At 48.2% G+C, this 9,729-nt stretch overlaps 1 long non-coding RNA gene across 3 annotated transcripts in view; it reads left to right on the top strand.

The window, feature by feature from the left end:
• The first annotated feature begins 2,314 nt into the window (after positions 1–2,314).
• LOC125126167 (uncharacterized) overlaps positions 2,315–9,729 on the top strand; it is a 150,329-nt gene continuing 142,914 nt past the window's right edge. The window contains exon 1 of one of the 3 annotated variants that reach the window (XR_007134532.1): positions 2,315–2,672. This is a non-coding gene — a long non-coding RNA (uncharacterized LOC125126167). Of the gene's footprint in view, positions 2,673–3,729; positions 3,922–4,370; positions 6,233–9,729 lie in introns of those variants that run through there. The other 2 variants (XR_007134533.1, XR_007134530.1) reach the window with 2 other exon arrangements.

Genomic DNA, 9,729 nt, shown 5'->3' with positions numbered 1-9,729 from the left:
AGGCTGCCGGCGGCGATCAGGGCGCGCTGGTGTCGGGGGGCCAGGTCCAGGGCCGGACGCAGCCAGCCATTCAGGAAGGCAGCGCTGGAGAGCAGAAGGCAGCCAGCGAGGAGGATCACACACTTTGCTCTTTTTGTTGTGCGGGTGGCGCCGGGCTCTCGCTGCCTTCTTCTTTCGGGAGGTGACGGAGGGAGAAAAAATACGAGATAATTCACGCCGGCGACGATTTCACAGCGAAATAGAAAAAATAAAATCAGAAGAAAAGAATTGCAAAAAAAAAAAAAAAAAGCGAAAGAGACATCCAAAGTAGGTCGAATAAATAATCCTCTTCTTTCCTCTTTCTTGCTCCTTCTTCTGCTTCTTCTGCTATAACACACAGAGCTAGTTAAAAAAACCCTGGAGATCGCCCAAAATGTTCTTTTTTTAGTATTTTAAATAAGTGCTCTTCAGCCGGGAACCAACACCCTCCCTCCAAAAAAAATCATATATGTATAAAATAACGATAAGAATACGAAGGGGGTGCCTCCTCCTCCTCCTCTTTTTTTTTTTTTTCCTTAAGTTTAGCCCTCACTCCTCTGCAGGAATGGAGTAAAAGAGACAAGGAGGAGGGAGAAAAAGGAAAGAAGAAGAATACGGTGGAAACAACTAATAGAAATGTAAGAAAGGGAAAGAGGAGAGAGAGAGGGGGAAAAAAGAGAGAAAGAGATTGAAGAGAGAGGCGGAAGAGAGAGACAGAGAGAGAGAGAGGGAGAGAGAGAGAGAGAGGGAGAGAGAGAGAGGGAGAGAGAGAGAGAAGAGAGAGACCCCAAAATTGAATGCGTTTAAACGGGAGGACTCGCAGAGCAGTGTTTCCGAAAGGGGGATCTGCGCGAATGTCTGTATATGTGAACTTTGACACTACTATTGAAACGACACGTTTCTATGGAGATCGCTGCCTTATATGGAGCTCTGTGTCACGGAGCCAAGAGAAGGGCTTGCTGGCAACCTGATAATCAAAGGCGACTGACTGGTCAGAGCCCTGAATCGGGGGGAGAGAAAATGGGAGGCTAAGGTTAGCCAAGCCTCCCGCACGCCATTGGTTGGAGAGCCCCTCCCCCCTCCTCTTTTCCTTTCTTTCTCCCCCCCCCCCCCCTTAGGCTACTACAGACGGGAATGGCGTAGAGAGGAGGAGAGAAAGTGAGGGAGGGGGGTGTGCTTCTGACAAGCGCAATTTACATTGAGATCGCCCTGCGCTGCTATTTACTCTGAGACCTGATTAGTATGGGTCGTCTATGGTCACACACACGCACTCTCTCTCTCTCTCTCTCTCTCTCACACACACACACACACACACACGCACATGAGCACCAGAGGGGGAAGGGATGGCGAAGGGAAGAATGCCTTGCAATGGGTAAAAAGAGAATCGAAGGGACATTATTTGTTTTCTCCTGAAAAGTTTTTAAAATTAGGTTTTATGAGCGTGAAGTGTCATTGAAAATGTTAGGAACATTTTAAATGGGAATTAAACTCTCACCATTTTAATGATTCGTGAAATATTCTGGGTTTGGATTGTTTTCTTCTTTCACATATAAGCACAAGCCAAGAGTGCATTCTGCTCATTTTATATTCCTTCAAGAAACAAAGTAGGGACTCTCTATTTTTTGGTCCAATGTATGTTTTGGTTTTAAAATTAAAGGTTTAATTACGAGAAAACACACTCTTGGAATTTGCAGCTATTTCCACAAAATCAATCCGAATCAACGGTTCCTCTTCATCCCAAAGATGATTTTAAAAATAAACTTTCCAGTCAATCCGATTTTTTCTTCTTCTCTTTCTTTTTCTTTTTTTCCTTTTTGGTATCCTGAGGCTGTTCCAAACTCCAAACAAAGCTTCAATAATTATTAATAAAACAGTAGTAAGTTCTCATATTGTTGGCGGTCGGGGGGGGGGAGTTGCTGGCCAAGTCTGAGTCCCAGGGAAAGACGGAAAGGGGTGAGCGAGAAAGGAAGAAGGCAAAGAGATGGGAGATGGGGAGAGGAGAGGGGAAGGGAGGGGAGAAACGAGAGGGGGGAGGGGGGAAGAGAGAGAGAGAAGGGGAGAGAGGGAGAGAGAGAGAGGGAGAGAGGGAGAGAGGGAGGGAGAGAGGGAGGGAGAGAGAGAGAGAGGGGGAGAGAGAGAGAGAGAGAGAGAGAGAGAGAGAGAGAGAGAGAGAGAGAGAGAGAGATTCCCAAAGGCGATTGGTCGCCGGTGGAGGGGCGGGCAGGAGGAGAGGGTCCCGCCGCGAGGCCTGCAGGAATCGCTGGCTCCGGCTGCCACCTAGCGGACGGGAGCCGCGCCGGGGAGACGCACAGTCGGGTCCCTCCTCCCCTCCCGGCAGGCAGCCTGTGCCTTTTCTCCAAACGGAGACAGCACTTTGAAAATTCTTTCAATGGATTTTTTTTCCTTGAAAGATCGTACTGGGGGAAAATGATACTTCTATTAGTTACATATTCTCCAATCGCACACTCGCACCCCCCCTCGTTTTGAGATCGCTCCCCTAGGCAGGCTCAGGCGGGCGCGGATCGGCGCGGAGTGACAAAGCCGCTGCTGCTGTCGCCGGGGGTGGGAGCTGCGCGAGCCCGCCCGCCCCTCGACTCGGGAGACTGTAAAAGTTTGTCTCAGCTCCAGCATCCCGAGCCTCAACACGCCCTCAGGTAAAGGTGAGAGTAAATGGCCACGCTGTATCGACAGAGGTTGGGTTTATTTTTTAATACTCGTTCTCACTTTAAATTTCATCAGGGAGGGGTTTAGGAAGCGCTGCGCGTTTGGGGTGCGTTTTGCGCTTCCCGGTCTCTCCAGCCTGCAAGTCAGGAGTCGGCGACCGCTTAGTGATGAGCGACGATTTTAAATAGCAGAATAAAGGCTTTTTCGTGTCTGCCCCACAGCCCCTCCAGCTCGAATAATGAAGAGACAGTCAATGCAATCTGCAAGCGGCGGCCCATTGTACGCAGCTGATGGAAAGAAGGCAACCGGGGCCGGCGAGGGCTCCTTGCCCTCTCTCCTCTCCTCAAATAAACGCGCTCATGTCTCCTGATCAGTTAAAAGGTGAAATGAACACGATTAAAAGACAAAAAGAGAGACAGAGATAGAGAGAGAGGGAGAGAAGAAAAGAAGGAAGAAAAAGAACAAGCTTTCTACATATAAATTCTAAATTTTATTCCTCATGTAGTACAAAGGCAGGCAGTCGAGGGCAGAGAAAGCAGGCAGGGAGAGGGAGACAGGGAGAAGCAAAGAGAACGTGGAGAGATACGGAGCGAGTGGAAGAGGAAGGAGGAAGGAGAGCAAGCTCCAGAGAACTGGAGGCGCCCTGGACGCCCAGCCCTCCGGCCCAGCCGCCCTCGGACTCTGGACCGCGAGTCGTGGGCACCAGAAGCGAGACTCGGCCAAGTCCTGCCCTACCAGGCAAGTAACGCAATGATTATCGTTTCTTTTGAACTCGGGGTAGGCAACGCGGACAGGCCGGGAGGCAGCCTTTGCTCGCATGGCTTCTGCAGGCCATGGCCGCAGTCCAGTTAGCCAGGGCGGGACGAGAAGAACTTTCCGCAGGTCCTGCTCCGGAGCTGCCCTCTGTCCTACGGCGGCGTGGAGGCAGGGATCGCGTTCGCGGGGCCGCCCTGGAACTGAGGATCTCGCCCACCAAGCTTCAGTCCAAATTCAAAATAGGTCTTCCCCACCCCCATTCCCCCCCCCCCCCAGCGGCGGGAAACCGCTGCAGTCCTCCAGCTTGGGGCTGAGGACTGGAGCAGCGGATCAGCAGGTTTGGCATCTTTGCTGCCGACAATCCGTGCACCCCCCCCCCCCGGCCCCTCCTGCGCCGGAGCCTGAGCCTCGATGGAATTGGGTTCGGAGTCCGGCCGGGTTGGCCCTGTCGCCTGCGCCTTGCCTGGCCTCAACCATGCCCTGGTGAGCTCGGCTCCTGCAGCACAACAGCGGACGCCGTTTGTAACGGGATCCCCTAACGTAACGCGATCGATGGCCGCCTGTTTGATGTGGGCGATAGTGTCAGCGGATTAAAAGGGACACCAAGCCGCCCTCCCCAGCGGAGAACACGCGGTGACGGCGGCAGGGAAAGAGCCAGATTCACAACCCGGCACACTCCTCGCACCGCGGCAAGAGGGCTGGGGGCGAGGAGGGGTCACCTCCCTAGGGGTGAGGACCGAGCGGGTGTGTAGGAGAGGAAGAGCCTCAATTAAAACCTACTGGGGCGCTTTGCCCAGCGCTGGGCAGGGGCGCGCGTTTGCGTCAGAGGGCGTGCAGGGCGGGCTCAGGGGGCGGGGGAGCCAACGCCGGAGCGGGGGGGCGCGCCCGGGGGCTGGGTAGGCGCAGGAAGGAACCAGCAAAGCCTCGACGGCCTCAGTTCGGCCTTGCAGGCTAGCCGGAGGGCGTGGCTGGAGGAAGAGCTGAGACTCCCCGAGACCCGCGGTGCCCACTCACAATCACTGTGGGCTCTTCCTGCCAGCCCCCACTCTGGGCTTCCAAACTTGGAAGAGGCCCGTGGGATCTGGCGTGACCCTGGGGATGGAAGAAGCGGAGCCTCGAGTGGCATCAGTCAGAGCCTCCGGCTCTCTGGCGGAAGGGAGGGAGGGATCCAGCCCTCCGCCTTAGCCTCTAAAGGAAGGAGGTGCGGCAGTAGGTGATGGTGCCCGCAGCTATGGAAATCTTCAGCTTCTCCAAGCAGGGGGACAGTTCGAACTCCTGCAGGGTATATGCGCCAACTTTCTGTCGTGAGAGCGGCAAAAAGAAACCTAGGCTTTTTGAGGAGAGGCACTGGTCCCCTCTCCGACTCGTCCAGCCCCAGGGGCACTCTGGGATCAGTCTCTCTTCTGGACCGTGTGTTCCCCAGCCGCAGAACTCTTCCACTTGTACTCACAGCCCCACCTGCAGCAAATAGCTTCTGTGGAGGGACTGAGGGGTCAGCTCAGGTCCTGGTGGGAGCCCTGACTTTCTCTCTACAAGGATGCCGTTTGTTACTGGTTCAATTTGGCGCATTGATGCTGAGGCCTGATGCACCCTGTGTTTAACCAGGAGATAATGATTACTGTTGTTGCTGGGGAGGGCACCTAACAGAAAAGTGATCGTATTTTGTGGGACCAGGTGGGTCCTCAAACTGTGACTATCCACACTCACATTCAGCTGCAGAAGCAGAAAAACAGTTGGAATTTCCATCTTTCTTCCACTTGTCCTTTCTTCTCCAAATCTTCCTCCTTCCCTTCTCACCCATTCCCTTGTTTCTGAGGACCTCTAACTGAGTCTCAGCCTCTGTACTTGCCTCTTGGATCCAGACCCACTGTGGCCCTTGTCTCGGCACACGAATTGAGACTGCCAGCATGGTGGCCGTATATGCTCAGCCCTCTCCAAGGTCTCTTTCCTGCTGAGTCTAGTATATAGGAAAAGCCTTGTAATCATTATCTCCTGGTTAAACACAGGGTGCATCAGGCCTCAGCATCAATGCGCCAAATTGAACCAGTAACAAACGACATCCTTGTAGTCCAGGGCCTGGACTACCAGGCCTCACTTCTCAAGTCTTCCTCTGTCCTCCACCCTCATAGGCCAGTTCAATGCAAAGTCTCCATTATGACATGAGAAGTTACCCCTCCGCTTAGGGAGGGGAATCAGGCTTACAATATCCCTTTTGGGTTGCTAGCATCATGGCTCAGCCTCAGCCATAATTACTTATCAAAAGGCTTCCACACAACATTTGCTCTCGCTTAGCTGGACAGCCAATAAACAGTTGTGGCCTCGTGGGAGAAGGAGAGAAGCAGAGGTCTGGGGCTGCACATAAAGTATGACTTGCATTCCAGGCACCAGAGTTGGGATCCATGCAGTCTGTCTAGCTGATTAACGCCCCAATCCTCACTACCTTTCTTTCCTCTAAGACTGGAATCATTCTTCGCTAATCCAATGACCTCGTTGATATTAGTATTTTGCTCTCCCCAAACTCAACAGATCATTTGTTTTGCATTTTTGGTAAATCACCCTGAAAAAAAAAAAAAGAAGGTGGCCTTGTAAAAATGTTTTCTACATATAGTTTGAGAACCTAGAGCTTTTGCAAATAACTGCATGTGTGTAGAAAATTTTCTCCTATATCTCATCCCTGCCCCATAAATCATTAAAAAAGGTATTATTTTGTTTAGAGAGACCACAGAACAGAAATAACCCTGTTTTATCAAGCCCATCTGGAGAGATGAACATGCCTGCAATCGTTGGGAGAAAGGTCAGTACTTCTAATCTTACTGCAGACCTTTCCCAAAGAGCTTATTTTAAAGGTGCCGAATCAATTAGTCTCCCTTGGTGTGAGATTAAGGCTGTGTAAAACGAAGTTGAAGAAGATGTATTTTAAAATGGTCTTGCATAGATCTTTTGAAGGAAAGGGTGGTGAGAGGCCCAGGAACGCCTGCCTAATGTTTTGTGATTATTTAAAAACAAAACCCCCAACAAGCAAACAAACAAACAAAAGCCCTGCCTATGTCAGAAACAACCCTTTCTTTCAAGACTGAACTCAATCTGAATTGTGGCTACAGCTGGTTTCGGCCTTTGTCAACATGAAGACAAGGGTGGAAAGGCCAAGTTGGGAGGGCTTCTGCTGGACTGCCTGCTCTCAACCTGCCTATGTAGTTGAAGCATGGATTCGGCAGGCTGGCGCGCTCATTATCACTCTGATATTGCCTGGGCATTTCTTCTTTGTCACCTTTGGGTCGAAATGCCCAGAAAGAAGTGCTTTACCTTAAAAAGCAGTTTAGTTTTCTGTCACAAACTGGCCAGTTCAAGCACGAGTTTTGGAAAAGAGAGATAAGGGAAGCAGTTCCTCTTTCTGCTTGGGCCCCCAGTTAGAGGGCCAGGAGTTGCCAAGGGAAAACGGCAGGAAAGCAAGTGCTGACCTTTGGATGCAAATCAAGCCTTTTATAGAAGGAAAAGTGACAGTCATTCCTAGCACTGAAGCCAGGGCCAAATATTTACTTTTTGTAAAAAATCAAGCTTTAGTTATTTAAATGCATTTATGCAAAAAGAAAGAAATGGAGACCTTTGTGTTACAAAATGTATTTATTTTAAATGCCCGACTTGAGTGAAGAATAAGGTATGGCTCTTCTTCCTAGGGAAAATGAGTTGGGTTTGGGTGAAAAGTTGAAGTTGTGAAATGACTTTGAAGCTTGTTAAAGTACTCTGACAATGCAATTAACTACTATATAATAATTTCCCTTCATAGTAACTTGTCAGAGCACCTATTTCTTTTACTACAGGATTAGCTCATCAAAAGCAGATCTGAGTTGGACATTCACTGAATAAAAACTGCTCAAACACGCCACTTTCTTTACTGCCTATAACGTAAACTAAACTAGTGGAAAAGTATTGGCTCACAAAGCTAGCAGATCTGTTGGTAACTGTAGTCATGCTATGACCCTATTTTACCTATCAGAAGTTTGATGTAAATAATAAACCTAATGTTTCCTTCTCAACTGTCAGTGGAAAGATATGTTTATTACAGTGTCCTACATCAGTAGGGGAGAGAAGGTTTAGGTAAAGTTTAAATGACAAAGAATGAGCATAGTACACCACTGATACAAACCACATGAAGCAGTAAATAATTATGCCCTCTGTTATGCTATGTATATTTTATTTACCCACTTCAGAGGTGGTGGATAATAAACCTAGTTCATCTGTGGGAGGAGTTAATAAAGTATTCCAAATGCATGATCTAACAAAACTCAATGATAGTTCTATGTTTTATTGTTAACCATTTGCATGAAATCTTTTGAAGCTGAAAAGAAAAAGCAAAGGGCTTTTGTGTTAGTTGATCCTTGGCTATTCTAGGGCTCAGGTTGGTGTGAAAGGGACGAGGAGGTCACTTGAAATCTCCTTTTATCTACTCTTATTTTCTCTCTGGATCAGCAACTTTGAATAGACACCATCTAATCGCTCTTAATGGAAAGAAACTACGGGAGCAATGAAAATGCCTTTACTCTAGAAGTGAATACATGTGTGCAGACAGCGAGCTGAGCTTGCCTTAGGACTACATCTCTGCACACATGTGCTTAGACATTTTTCAGGGTGCATGGATGTTTATGTAAATGCTTCCCATGCATTCTGGGTTGGGGGTTTGATTGGGTTGGTTATTTTGCCCTTACACATAAGTATGCAGACACTCACATTAGAAATCTTTATCAAGTCCAGATGATACTTTCAGCTGACCCATTTTTTCAGTTTTTTCTTGCCCTTATTCTCTGGGATGTCGTATTTAGGTCCCCCCCAAAAGCAAATAATTATGAACACGATGGCCAAGTCTTTTAGTGAAGACATCTTATTTCTTTTCCGTTTTCAACTAGAAGTCACACTGACAGGAGGATTTCTCTTCACAGCGTAGAGATTGTGTGACAGGTGGGAGGTGACGGTGTAAGACAAGACCATTACTTTCAATTTCTCTCCAGTATTTTTACTTTTTGGTTTTTCTTGGCATTTAATTGGTTAAAACACAATAAATAAGTGGAAAACAAAAGCCTGGCATTAGACAGTTTTAAAGTTTTTCTGGCTATAGATACATACTTCCAAATCTTTGAAGCTGAGTAACTGATGATAATTTGTTTTGAAATGAGAATTATTTTAGTAAGTCTCACATGCTGACTATGATACTATCTAAATAAACCTGCTTAGGCATTGTTACATGTACTTCATAAAAGAGAAACACCCCTCAGGTTGTGAGGTATGCATGGTTATCCAGAAAAGGACATTTGATTTCTAGGACTGAAGGCATTGGGCTTTACTTCCTAAGAAGCCCGTTCACCCTCCTTCCCCACCCCAACCCCCAGTTCCATGTTCTTCTAAGTAAAATTCACATTGCTCCCAGAGCCTGGGACACTTTGTTGTAAATTCCTTTAAGGGAATACTTGGTTACCAGGGCTACAAGTTCTCATCTCAACCTGCCAACCTCCCCGCCCCCTGCTCCAGATCACGGAGACCCTTGGCTATCAGGGCTGGGACCTTGGGCCCCTTCCCCTCCTGCCTCCAGCCTACCAGAGATTGAAGTTCCAAAGTTCGAGGTTGGGTAGGAAAGGATTATCCCTCTTTAACTCCTCTCCTTCCTGCCCTCAATTCTGAACCCCAATGGATCTCTTTCTGGGATTTTCTGGTGAATAGGGGTGTAGGAGCTGCCCCGTCCAATAAAGATTAAATTAAGTAGAAGAATCCCAGCCGCTGGATATTTGGAAGCTCCGGTGGGGCGTCAAACTGACATTTAACACATTTTTTCCACTCACTGTGCACAAATCTTGGACGTGTTGGGCTTAACTTTAGAAAGGAAAAAGACAGGGAAAGAAGGAAGGAGAAAAGAAAAAGTGAAGAAAAACATTCTTAGAAAAACCTCAGTTTCAAGGGGATAGTGACTTTGCACCCAGAGAGACTGAAGGCAGAAGCAGGTCTTCCTGACCTTTCAACTCTTTTCATTCCCCAATCACTCTAAGAATTGGAGGAACCCTCTCCTGCCTGAGGGCTCAGGATTTTGCTGTTTTGGTGAGTCTGTGTCTACTTTTATCTCTCAGGGACTAGGTTTGTGGCCCAGGGTCACCACTGGATGTGGAGCAAGAAAGGTGCACTCAGAACTCAGTTGCCTCCTCTATGCTGACTTTTTTTTTTTTTTTTTTTTTTTTAATTTAAACTCTAAGGTTTTGCTAGCATGAACTGAGAACTGAGCAGTTCCTTTCAGTTACTGCCCAGCAGGAG

This window comes from Phacochoerus africanus, chromosome 4, assembly GCF_016906955.1.
Source record: "Phacochoerus africanus isolate WHEZ1 chromosome 4, ROS_Pafr_v1, whole genome shotgun sequence".
NCBI lineage: Eukaryota > Metazoa > Chordata > Mammalia > Artiodactyla > Suidae > Phacochoerus > Phacochoerus africanus.
Note: the sequence above shows the minus strand (reverse complement) of the source record. Positions and strands in the feature narration are given on the sequence as shown.